General features: G+C 36.2%; 1 long non-coding RNA gene across 2 annotated transcripts; it reads right to left on the minus strand.

Moving 5' to 3' along the window:
• Positions 1-645: 645 nt before the first annotated feature.
• LOC145550582 (uncharacterized) lies at positions 646-13,399 on the minus strand. Of its 2 annotated transcripts, XR_014086458.1 has the most exons (4): positions 13,353-13,399; positions 12,251-12,296; positions 1,372-1,574; positions 646-1,275 (listed from the first exon to the last, which is right to left on the minus strand). It is a non-coding gene; the product is annotated as an uncharacterized LOC145550582 (long non-coding RNA). The 2 variants fall into 2 exon arrangements; XR_014086457.1 differs by having other exon boundaries at positions 646-1,574.
• Between the last annotated feature and the right edge of the window lie 632 nt (positions 13,400-14,031).

Genomic DNA, 14,031 nt, shown 5'->3' on the forward strand with positions numbered 1-14,031 from the left:
ACATTCAGAGATAATGGTGAAAAAAAAAACACATGTAATTATTAATTTATCTATTCCTGAGCTTGACCACTATTAATTTCTCATTGTTAAACATGTCAGTGTTGTAACAAAATATTTAAAATATATCTAGTGTCACTATTTAATAATTCGAGAGTAGTAGGGGAAATTCATTTTGAAAATTACCCCATTGCAGAGAAGGATCTCAATGATTTAGCTCAAAGTTCAATAAATATTGACTAATATAATATCACTAATATATATATTAGTGATATTATAAAAATAACCAATGAATTGATGAAATAAGATTAGTAACCAGCTTCTGCAGCCGAGGATCAGACCGCCAGGGTCCCCTCCCTTGGCCGCCGCCCATAGCACAATGCACCCGACCCCTTTGGCCCCTCGGACAGGTGGTGAGCCCATCGGATGCCTCCTGGACGCCTCCCTGGTGAGGTGTTCCGGGCACGTCCCACCGGGAGGAGGCCTCGGGGAAGACCCAGGACACGCTGGAGGGATTACGTCTCTCGGCTGGCCTGGGAAGGCCTTGGGATTCCCCCGGAGGAGCTGGAAGAAGTGGCTGGGGAGAGGGAAGTCTGGGCCTCCCTTCTGACCCGACCCCGGATAAGCGGAAGAAAATGGATGGATGGATGAAGATTAGTAACACTTTATTTGAAGGGGGTGAATAAGACTGTCATGAAACTTTCATAAACATTACATAACACCTGTCATGAACATAAATAAACCTTCATGAATATTTATGACTTGTCAAAGTGTGATTCAGTAAATTATGACACTTTTAATACAAAGTTGACATTCAAAATATCCTTATGACAACTTGACATTAACCAATAAATCATTACTGTTTAAATGTTACTTTTAATGAAATAAACTTACCTAATTTTAATAATGCAATTGGTAAAGAAATTTTGTAAAGAGAAATTCTTTAAATCAGTTCTGAAAATCCAATATGTTTTTTCCTTTTCTAGAAGGAATTTAATCAGTTGATTGATGGAGTTATGAGACAAATGATGAAAAACAGAAATAATCCAGTTGCATTCACAATGGTCCACTCCAGAGTGAAGATGTTTTGACAGTTGCCTGAATGTCTTCCATCAGGTTTGAAGTTGACAGGAGGTGATGTTTCCTTTGATGCGCACTATGGGTCTAGCTCATCAGTCTAGTCGACTTGGCAACAGAGAGAAAGAGTCCTGGACCTGGAAACGGAATCTGTAACAGAAATCTTGCCTGTTTAAAAAACAGACCTTAACCTGGGGTCCTCTATAAAAAGAAAAAAAGCTTACATCAACACATTTTTCCCCCTCACTGTAGTGAAATACATTTATATTATAATGAAACTCATGTGAATACTCATACATTTCAACATAGAATGGACTGTATTCTACAATTCAAGTAGTTTCAGTTTAACTGCTTCATTGGTTGTTAGTTGATATGAGATGATGTTTCCTTTGATGCGCTGTATGGGTCCAGCTCATCAGTCTGGTCCACTTTGCAGCAGAGAGAGAGAGTCCTGGACCTAGAAACAGAATCTGGAACTGAACTCCGAAGAGAAATCTGACCTGTTTAAAAAAAACAGACCTTATCAACACAGGGTTATAAAAATAAATAAATCTTAAATTTAAACATTTTTCCCCCTCACTTTAGTGAAATGCCTTTATATTATAATTAAACTGTTTTGAATACTCGTACATTTCAACATAGAATGGACTGTGTACTAACCATGTCCATTAAGACATTTTAGTACAGTTGGTCAGATGAAACTCAACCCACATTAAAACAAAAACAATGATTATTTTTTTCGTTTATTTTTTTTGCTAAAGAAATTACAGAAAAGAAGATTCTATTCTCAAGTAAATCTTTAAATAAAATTAAATTAACGTTAATCTAACAAAAATGAAATACTGTGTCCTGGTTACACTTTCTTAATGCAAAAAATATATATTTATTAAGAGGTTTCAAATTTCATGCTTGTTTTCAATGTGTTCCATGGTTGTACAATAAAATTCACATCATACAAACTATTTTTTTAAAATGATAAACTCTTTACCTGTCAATTATTTGAGCAATAGTAGGTTAAACATAACAGGAGAAAGCTAGAATTGGATCACCAATTTGTGGAATTGTACATTTCAACTCTTTTCCTGTGTATGATTTTATATTACAATCTTGCTAAAATGCTCCTTCAAATTTGTTTTTGCTTTGTAATGAATGTAGCCATAAATTATGATTTCAAAACAAATAGTACACTGCTAAAATGTTTGTTAAAAAGCTCTAGTTACACCTGGATTTCATTTTTGTACATTTAAATATGAGGCATTTTAAACATGATAATTTGCAAAATTATCTGGACTCATTGCATAAAGAAATGCAGATATTTTTCTATTTAACTCCCAATTTTAGATTAAGGAAAAAATGTTAAACTGTTCATTTATATATATATATTTTAAATATTTAAAGCTATGAGGTTTCATACTTTAATTTTTTTTTTTTACCTTCAATCGTCAGCACAAATGTAGTCGGGCAGTCCTGGGAATTGAACCCAGTTCCACAAATGGAAGTACCAATAAACTGCCTTTGCTTTTTTTGTGCTATGTGACAAGGTAAAGCAAACCCTGCATTAAGAACAGCTTCAAAGATTTAACACATGTACATATTAATCATTATTCAAATTCAAAAATCCTTTATTGATCCCAAAGGGACATTAAATATCAATAATATGCCAATTGTTAAAATGTTGCTTTTTCATTATTCCTTTTAGGTCTGTATCCAATTGTTCATCTGTCAAAGCTTAATAAATGGCAACTTAATGCAGGAAACGAAACCTTTTTCTAAGGAGAGGTTTTAAATTCCAATTTTATGTAGGAACTGTCCTCCTCTGATCAGTGAACACAATCAAATCTGATTTGATTGTGTGGTGTAGATATGAAAGTGTTGTGAGTGCAAGCGGGGCTCAAAGACCCCTTGGTTTGGTTTATCTTTCCCCATTTCCTTTTGTATGTCAGGTGTGTGTAAGTGGGATGTGGGCATCCCTTGTTTTTGCTCCCTGTCTTTCCCTCTTATTAATGTGCTTAACCAAATTTAATTGAGGAGGCAGTAGTTCGGAGACAGCTGCAGTCGTCTTGGAGTGGGTATCTTCTAATTATTCCCTGACTATCCATGTGAAAACAGCATCCCACTGCCCGTTTATGTGCGGCATATGGAACAACTGCTTCACTTTTCAAGCCTAAGGATACCTATTTGGCCACCCATGTGAAAACAGCAGCCCACTGCCCGTTTATGTGCGGCATATGGAACAACTGCTTCACAGACTAACCATCAAAATGTTTTGAGCAACAGAAGTAAAGATGTAGTTAGTGGCTTTGCTTAGTGTTTAAAGTGCCAAATTTTGTAAGTGCCACTCTTTCAAATGTAGCTCAATGTCTTGCAGTCTTAAACATTTTTAAATTCATTTTCATCAAGAAAAACCAAATATTTCAAAACATCACATGATTACAACCGCTCAAAAACACACATTACTCCCTCGTGATCACTAAAATATGTAGGCACAACTACGGCTTCAACTTTATGCTTCTCTGATTTAACATAAACGTGATCTATTAATGTACCTTTTTCAGTGGTTGGTTCATCAACCATTTGTAGGTATCCTTTATCAGACATAAATTTTGAGATAGTTGATGACTTCAAAATATCATCATTAAAATCTCCAATCAGTGCTATTGTGTCGCTTTGTTTTTCAAGCCAATCAAACAAAATTTGTAAATTTATTTTAAATAGTGACAGAGGATATAATGGTGGGCGATAAATTACCCCAAGGACCATTTTTAAATGACTAAACCGGTACACCAAACACTCCAAATTCAGCTCTGGCTGCTGCAGAACTTCAAATTCAATGTCATTTGCACAATAAATGCCAACACCACCATGTTGTTGGTCTTGCAACACACTCAATTGTGGATGCCTGTTAGAATAAGATAAATGTCGTGGACGGTTGGAGAAACTGTAACCATCAATTTTTACTGTATCCGTTTGAGTTGAAGTCAACCATGTTTCTGTAACAGCAACACATTTAGGTTTCCATTTCTCTGTAAAACAAGCCAAATCTTTTACATGCCGAGATAAACTTTGCACGTTCATCAAGAATACAGTAAAAGGAGATTTGTTAAATCGGTCCAACTGAAAAAATCCACTCAAAAGGGGTCTCATACCCTCAAGAGCAACAGCAATGTCATCCTTACAATATATCCTCTTTTCATCAAAATCTTGAATCGTCAATCCTGAAAGACTTTTAACACGACTCACGGCCACATAAGCTTGTCCCGGGGCAAAGATTTTACTAAAAGAAACAACAGCTTCCTCAACAGTCATTCCTTGAACTTTGTGTACAGTGCATGCCCATGCTAACTTGAGTGGAAATTGCCGCCGCAAGCCACCTTTAACAGTGGCTCTGTCCTCCTCAGGTTCAATAGGTGTTGATCCTGCTAAATCTGATGATGCATAGTGGCAGCTCTTCCTCTTCTTCATGCCTACTCGATCATCATCAAATTTAACATAGACAACTTTAGGAAACTTTTCCTTTTCAGGTATTAATATTTCTGTCACAGTACCAACAACACCATTAGCTAAACCATCATTAACATCCACATTTTTACACAACATAACACGTGCTCCTTTGCCCAATAACAACACTTCTGATAAGCAGGTATTTGAAGCTTTTACATGACTCCCTTCTAGCAACCTCAGTTTTCCGTTTTTTTTATCATTTACATAATCCTGTGCCCCAATTCTAACAAATTCAGGACAAGTCTGATATAATTGATGAATATTGTGCTCGCTCACTTGTTTATTAGTCGCAAATATGTGCAAGGCTGAGCTAACCTCACCCGTTTCACAATGTTTTAAAATGTTTATATCATCAGGCAGCATTGGTGTACTTTTGGAACGAGTTCTCATCCTGTTAAGCAGTTGAGAAAATACAGCATCTTTTTGCCTCACAATTTCAGTTAATTCTACAATTTGAAATAACTCTGACCATATTTTTGTGGCAACACCCTCAGCGTATATCGGCTTACCTCGAACAGGGGGGAGCTGATAGACATCGCCGACAGTAATTATACTGATACCCCCATATACTTTCGTGGTTTGTTTAATCTGACGCAATCGGCCGTTAACATATGATAAGAGATTGTGATCGACCATTGATATTTCATCTATAATAAGAAGTTGAAGATCACTATATTTGACACGCAAGGAATTTAGTTTATCTTCGCCCAAAGGAGTGTACGGTAGGCGTACATCCTTTCCAATAGAAAAAGTGGTGTGGATTGTTGTCGCTTCTAAATTATACGCTGCAATGCCAGTGGGAGCTGTCAGTAATACGCATGTATTATCAGGAAACCTACACACAGTGGACAATAACCGTTTTGATTCATATTCAATTGCCTTAATTAAATGACTTTTTCCTGTACCGGCTCCCCCTGTAATAAATATGTGCAGTGGTTCTGGATTTTTTCCATTAACTTTGTCTAAACACCACTGCCGAATTTGATAAAAAACATAAAACTGTTTTTCATTCAAAGATCTAATCAATGCAAGGCCTTCAGATCTACTCATTTGTTTTTTCTCAAATACTGAAATGTCTTTAGGGTTAGAACTTAAATCAGGAATATGTTCCTGAGCATCATTTTCTATTGGTTTCTCTTTTCGTAATTCAACACACTCCAAGCGTTCCAATTCAACCTCAGGACACAACTCGGCCCATGTATCCTCCAGCATTACATCACCAGTAACATTGTCCACGGCCTCAAAATGATCAGATTCCACCTCAAATTCACTCCTATTTAAATCTACAACAGACTTTACAGAATGTTTTGTTCCATCAACAAATCCAATAACACCAGTCCTGTAAAAGTCACCATAGGTTTCACAATGTGCAGGTTTAAGTTCACTATCAGAGCGGTAAGGCAGAAATAACTGCATTATACTTTGATAAAACTTTTCTGGTTGTTTTGTTTCAGAGAAACGTGCATATCGAACAACTGCTGGTTTTGTCCGAGTTCTTTTTACAACAATCCCAAAGCCATTGTTCAACTTTACTGAATTTCTACATTTCTCATTTTTGACAAAACACGATACTCTGAAGCAAACGTAGCCAGGCACATATCAGAAAACACATCTTCATTCGGCCTATTCTTATAGCGGTCAACTATACCGGTCATAAACATGTCTTCTGGGGTAAGATCCTGAGAAGAAGCTTTTTCTCTCAAAACAGAGATGGGTAAACTCATTTTCACAATATTATCACCTGTTGGAATAAAAACAACTTTCCGAGAGCACTCCTTTAAATGCATGTTGGTCAGTCGGTACACGGCTTCTTGAGCACAAACATCCCGATTATGTAAATAGACACTACCGAGTGTCTTTAAAGCCTCTTTAGCACTAACATTACCATCTTTAGCTGCTTCTCTCTGCGCATTTCCCAACAGAAGGCCAATTTCACGCTCACTTTTGGACATGTAAGATACTATATAAACACAGCATGCATATGCATCAACACAGTACTGGATATCAATATTTGCATTCCAAGCTTTTAACAGCGGCTTGCTATATTGATTAATCCAGATTTCATTAATTTGTCTTTTCAACACTACATGAGTATTCCTACTGGATCGCTTATATGCAGTTTCAAATAAACCTTGACTTATCCCCAAAGCTTGAAACATTTCTTCCACAGTACTATATGTACAGTTCTCATCCGAGATGGCATTCTTTACACTAGTTAAAATATCAGTTGCTCTATCTCTCTCAATTTGTTCCCAACTTTTCTTGTCCTTGCTAAGACATTCACAATGTGCCTCATCAGTTTTATCCAAATTGCATTTGCAAGTCTTCACTGGATCTTGATATTTTTCACCACGACAAATAAAGGTTCGGCAAGATGCAGGCCGTGGGAAATTAAAACGACAAACGGTTTTTTTCTTTTACAAGATTTTGAATGTCGTTTTGAATGCTGCTGTACAGATGTAACAACTTCAAACAATGGATCTTCTTCAGTTGGAATTTCACATGTTACATACTTATCAATAAATGCAGTAACCTCTTCATCCGTGTTCTTGTCGAGAATTGGAGCACCCGAAATCCAAAAAAGGCAATGACAATGGGGAGAACCACGCTGCTGGAATTCTACACGATAATAGTAGTCTTCAATTTTTCCAATTGGATTTGAAGGAGACATTAAAACTTCTTTAACAAAAACATGCCATCTAAAATCAAACATTCTGGCAGCAGTAACAGGATTTTGACGCAGCAATTCACACTTATCTGCCCACTGCAACTGTTCCAAAGTCTGCGTTCGCCCTTCCTGCTTCAAAATGCTGTAAAGTAAATTTTTCCATCTCATATCAGCAGAAGAAAACGAGGCAAACCATGTGGGTTTTCCCAACATTCTAACACAAGCTAGCAAGTCGCGTTGAGCCGACTGCCAGAAGGCAGGTGTGCCTCGAATGGGTTTCAAGAAGCGATACCCATCATCAAACTGTAACAACTTATTTAAAGAGTCCTCATTTTTTAATACCTCAGTCATATTTTGAAATGTAGGACTTGTGCCTTTACGCAATGCTATAGACACTTTAGAGACAACTTGCTCCAGTTCTGACATGTATTGAGCAAAGAAGATGTATTCTACATTACGTGCAAATCTACCATCAGCATGAAGAAGTCTGTTATTAAAGTAGCGGCTTAAAGTCAAACGATATTGTCGCTTTTCATGGTATGTATTATACCCCAAAGGAAACAAAACAGGGAAACATTTTGCTTCATTTGTACAATCAGAAAGCAATTTTACCGGATTATTATTTCACTTGGTGCAATATTCAACACATTATCAACATATTGATCCAAAGCTTCTTGTCCTATATCTACTGGCATAAGACAAGTGTCCTGGAACATGCAGTGTTGCTGTCTGTCATGTAAAAGGTCATCATCATTTTCATCTATGGACATGTCCTCATCTTCTTTAACACTTTCATTCTTTATTAAAACTGAACTATTTTCTTCTGGAGAAAACTCATTGATCCAAGATTCATTGAACTCTACATCTTTATAATGAGAATTACAATGTTCAAGTACCGAAGAGCTTCCTGGACATGCATTGAATCGACATACTGATAATCATAATGACCTTTGTATGTCAATTTACGCTTCAACTTCACAGGTAACAAAGAGCCTTCCATATTACTTCTTGGCAACAGGCTGCAAGTTTCAACTATATTTGTAGGGACACATGTAACAGGTCCATGCACTCCATTTTGTCCACCTTTGGGCAAAGCCAGCATTTTCATAAATGGTATATGTAAAGCAATTAAGTGTTGCTCCAAAGTATTCAAACATGCCAATTGAGGTGGGATGGGATCAACAGATAAATTATTACATGAACTTTCTGGGGGTATTTGACCTTTGCTCATTTTATAATGGCAAGAATAACAGATATACAGCCTATTTCGACAGGTATTAAGAGTGCATGGAGATGCACACACATCATCACACCTATGCACATAATCGTCACTTATACATTTATCTGCAATTAAAGACATTTCTTTAGTTTTTCTGTACTGGTCTTTGTGACAATTCAATATCTGATGCTTGAACAACAGACGAAAGCAAACGCAACAAACAAAATTTGGCCCCTCTTTTACCTTCTCCAAAAATTGTGCAACAACAAAATCAAACTCCTTTGACTTTTCTTTAATCTCCCGTCTTTTTAGCTTTACATCTGATATTATGTGCAACTTATGTCCTGGATAAAGGTATTGCTTTTTACTTGATTCTTTTACTTTTTGTCTATGAGATTCATTTCATTATACTTTTTAATACTCATTTGCTTCAGTTTGTCTCGATAAGATTCGTCTTTCTTATATTTCGCAATGCCAATTTGCTTCAGTTTGTCTCTATAAGATTCGTCTTTCTTATATTTCGCAATGCCAATTTGCTTCAGTTTTTCTCGATAAGATTCGTCTTTCTTATATTTCACAATGCCAAGTTGCTTCAGTTTTTCTCGATAAGATTCGTCTTTCTTGTATTTCGCAATGCCAATTTGCTTCAGTTTTTCTCGATAAGATTCGTCTTTCTTATATTTCGCAATGCCAATTTGCTTCAGTTTTTCTCGATAAGATTCGTCTTTCTTATATTTCGCAATGCCAACTTGCTTCAGTTTCTCTCGATGAGATTCGTCTTTAGTATATTTATTAATAGTCCTCAGCTGAACCTTTTTTGATAAATCTCATCATCATGATATTTGTTCTACTCGAGTTTTTCTTCTTTTCCTTGTATAAAAAATTTGTCTTGTATTTGTTATTCTGCTTAAATTTTACTTTTTGCATATATGTCATTTGAGTTTTGTATTTGATCATTTCCTTCCCATTCCTTTTTGTCTTAAATACATAGAAAAACTGTAGTTTCTTTTATTGCTCGTTACAGTTTGTTTTGTATCTTTCTGTACTTGGGAAGATCTTGTTTGAATTGATTTTGTCTGTAATGAACCTTTTGGATTACAAAGTTCAAAGCACCAGACTTTATTAGCCTGCTTTATACACTTAACTGCATCTTAATTATTATTACATTTCTGAATATACTGATCTTAATGAGTAAAATTACTGTTTTTGAACTGTATTTGCTCCACTGTGTGTCATTAAATACATAAATGTCCAATCCCAACATGATTGCAGCAGATTTAAACTCAATTTCAGTAGCATAGTGACCCAAGTACTTCATCTGTGACTGGTTAACATATTCTGACACAGAAGCATAATCTCTTCCCAGAAACTCTTCACATTCTTCTATATTCTTGGTTATATATGAAACTACAGCAAGTCTAATTTTACGGTGATTATTCTGTGAACCACTGAGTACATGAGATATAGCTCTGAAAAAACTGTTGGCATCATTTACAATATTTTTAGTTTACACACACTTCCTAAAGGCCCTCCCAATTTTACTGGTTGGAAATTGTGTTCTTCAAAGTCTATTTTTAGTTTGTTGCACAGAGTTTTAGCAGTAACTTCAGACAGGGAGTAAATAGCAAAGTCTCTTGATCATCTTGCAAAATACCCACACACTCCTCTTGCACAAAACTCTCAGTTTTTACCATCTCTACAAGAGCGATCTTTTGTTTTGCAATAGCTTTCCGAGTTTTACATTTCCAGAAACATCTTGATTTGTGCAATAACCATAACATATTTGTGACTTGGGCTGCTTTACACAAAGAACATTCTCATAATGATTACCATTAATATTTTGCAAATAGAGACCATGATTGCACAAACTGTTTGTAGATGTATATTTAAGCCATTTATCACTACAATAAGTAAAGATATTTATGTCAAAAAAGTCAGCTGCTGCTTGAATCTCTACTCAGTTGCCCAACTGCCAACATATTGCATCCTTGAAGTCCTAATATATTCTGACATGGAACAATACTCATTTCTGAGAATACTTGTATACATTTGGAAATTCTTTTTAACTGGTTTGTGACAGCAAGCCGAATTTTGCGATGAGATTTCTGATTGCCACTGACAGCTTGACTAAGTGCTCTAAAAAAGCAGTTTCCATCACCTACTATTTTTTCTGTCATACATGGCACACCCAGTTCACCAACCATGGAAGATACAGAATGTGCCCGTTCAAACTCTACATTCAACTTGCCACACAATGACCGTGCAATGTCTTCAGAGATGGGGTTAAAATACAATTCCTTATTTGGACATCAGTAACAACCACATCATCATCACCATCATCCCTGTTTGATGTTTGCAGTTGTAATGAATGTCCTCCATAAGAATCCTCCTGTATATCACCATTGCTCCCTTCAAACAGACTAGTGCTACTTGGAACAGCAACTGAATGTTCAGATACACTTTTACTTGAGTCCATCTGAACAATATCAACTCCACTGATCTCAAAAAACCTCCGAGTGACATTCAGTTCAGCAGAAAGCCTTGTAAAATGCAAGACATCATCTATACAGTTAAAGTAAAGAACAACGCTCTTACCATGTGCATCTACCATGCCCTCATTGTTACGTGCATGGGAGTCTACAATAGCATAACGCCCACTATTACTGATGAGAGCGCAAGTACTGCCACATACTGTCATAAAGCAAGTTTCATACTTTCCACACATCTTACTCAGTCCAGCCCTGAGACTAATATGCACACTCTCCTATATTAACTGTCCTCCCAGTATATCCACATCTCCAGAAGCATAATCTGCATGATAAAACATTCAAAATGCTGTCCATCAACATGAATATTTTTAGGCAAGTCTGGAATAGCAAGAAGCTCATGTCCACCACTGATTAAATGGCTGTCATGCAAAGCTGTGTACAGCTTATCACCTACAGTCAGTACATCGTCCAATATCTCAATATTCCACGAAAAAACGCTTGTCAGTGTGTGCTTTGTTAAAGCAACAAGACTAATGGCTGCACACTGAAGTCCACCATATGTAAAGCGATCATCACCCTGATGAAATGACCCACTGAATGATGCAACATGGCTACTGGAAGCATGGCATGCATCTGTAGAATGTGTGTCTTCAGTCAGTGCTGTGCATGTTTCCATATTATTGCACATCTCTTTTACAGAAATGGCATAGATTGCATATTCGGTTGCATATAAGGATTCCCCAAGTTTGTTCAAATGAACCATTAAATCAAGTAAGCTTGTGTTAAACACCACTACAGGCGTACCAGATTCTGATGCTAAGCCCTCCGAATTCCGTGTTCCAAAGTCTACAACAGCAAAGTACTCTCCATGCTGGATTACCAAGGTAGTTGCATCATGAAGACAAAAGATACACATTCCATTTCTCATCAAATACATTTGTAATAGTTCAAAGAGTTCCCCCTCCTGGTCAAAATCACATGTCACCATGTCACAAATTCCTACATTCCACTTTCCACCGAAAATAGTCTGATCTTGAACCAACTTGGACAACTCTGGCTTTGAGCCTATGCTGGGTCTTTCTCGAGCAATATATTCCGCCAACTTGCGACCTTGCACAGAGACTTCATCTACATCTGACGTCTTCCAGGTACAAATGGGAGAAATGTGATGTTTTATTGCGGCTACAATACTGCATGACATGAGGGTCCCAGATGTAGACCGATTACTACCAAAAAATGTCCCTGGGACAAGAGCCGACTGCAACCCCTCCGAACACCTACATAAAAGATCAGTCTTACCTTTGGATGACGTCGGCGTGCACTGGCAATCATTCCTCTCAAGCGTCTAGAATGGAAATTTTAAAAACGTTAAGACTTCTATATTTCACTTTATTAAGTCTTTTTCCTTAAATGAAAAATGCTTAGCGGAACTGCACAAAACAATACTTAAGTTATTCAATAATCTCAAATAATTGTAAAATATATGCACATAATTTGAATGTTTCATTTTAGCATTCTACAACATAAATAACTAACATGTACAAGCAATTAAAGATTATGTAGAGAGGTTCCAGCTAAAATGTGTATACATGGTCCTGCAATCAGTGTTTTTCTTTGCATCTGTTAATTGGTTATAATATCAGAGGACACTAACATTCCCTACAGTCTAACTCTCATCTAAAATATGTTAGAAAGCAAGCTTGCATTACTTTTTCTCCAAAAGACAAATCAGATACATTAAACATGATACCCATCTATATTTCATTTTGTACATAGTATACCACATGTACCATTACTTTTTATATAAATATTTGTGCCAACACAGCAGTCACCATTAAGCTCCAAACAAATGATGCATTTGCAGTAAACTATACATCATTTAGCATATTACCTTCAAAGTATTAAGAAAGTAGACATGCACACTGCTACATCCAAAAAAAAAATGTACAAACACTTCCAACACAATGAAAACCTCACCCTTTCTGCTGCATTTATGTTCAAATCAAAATAAGCATGATCTCTTGAGCATTTTTGGTCTAAATATATACTAAGATTTCCTCTTATTTTAGAAATTCTACATCTACTCAAGCTAATACTACATCTGAAACATTGTTACAATCCAAAGCAATAACTTTGCATATCTTAAATAGTTAATTGATATTTCAGTAATTCATTGAGGGGATTCTGATTAATTGCTTACACTTTGTTACTTTTTGTACAGATAATCTGTCCCTGCAAAATATTTACATGTAACGTTTCAATCTTATGGAATGAAACATATCCAACATTATGCATACACATTAAACAAATAAGTTATACTGTATTATTCCAAATAAATTAGATTTTATGACAATTAGAAAATATTTCTTATTACACAGAACGATAACATCACAATACATACCAACTGGCTGGGAGGACTCGCCGACAGACCAAGACAGTTCAACATCTTGAGATTCACAAGGCAGCACATTGCAGACAGACATCTGGCTGCTTTAGCTTTAGCCTCAACCTAAACAAAATGAGACCAAAGCAAATATTAAACTTGCTTTGCAAAAAGTCAACAAAGATTCAATATAACGTGTTTTCAGTTAAAACACAACTCAATTTGTTATACATTAAACCTTCATTGCAAAAATTTTATTACAATAACAAATTATTAACTTATGCTTTCACAAACCTGCTGTCTCCCAGCTGACTTCTTTGATTTCCACAGACTTTGTCTTAAAAACATTCAGGTTGGATTCTTTATAAAAGAAAATACTAAGATGGTAAATGGTACTTCCAGTCTTCTGCAATTACCTCATTGCCTGTGTGAACATCTGAAAGGTCTGATGGAGAGACCGTTTCCATGGCAACCAAGATATCAGGTGAAAAACGGGAAGGATTCAACAGAACGAACACTTTCTTAACGATACTGGAGTCCCATCAATCTGCAAAATAAAAATTTTAATTAAGATACCAGTAACATTACAATTAGATCTATAAATCGCTACAAGCCTCAAATACCTTGTGATGAACCACCCTTGTCTTCAGTGATCAGAAGATTCCAATTCCCCTGAGTGGTTCCTCTGTAATGATAG

Source organism: Poecilia reticulata, unplaced genomic scaffold (genome assembly GCF_904066995.2).
Source record: "Poecilia reticulata unplaced genomic scaffold, P_reticulata-male-v2 Scaffold_96, whole genome shotgun sequence".
Classification (NCBI taxonomy): Eukaryota; Metazoa; Chordata; class Actinopteri; order Cyprinodontiformes; family Poeciliidae; genus Poecilia; species Poecilia reticulata.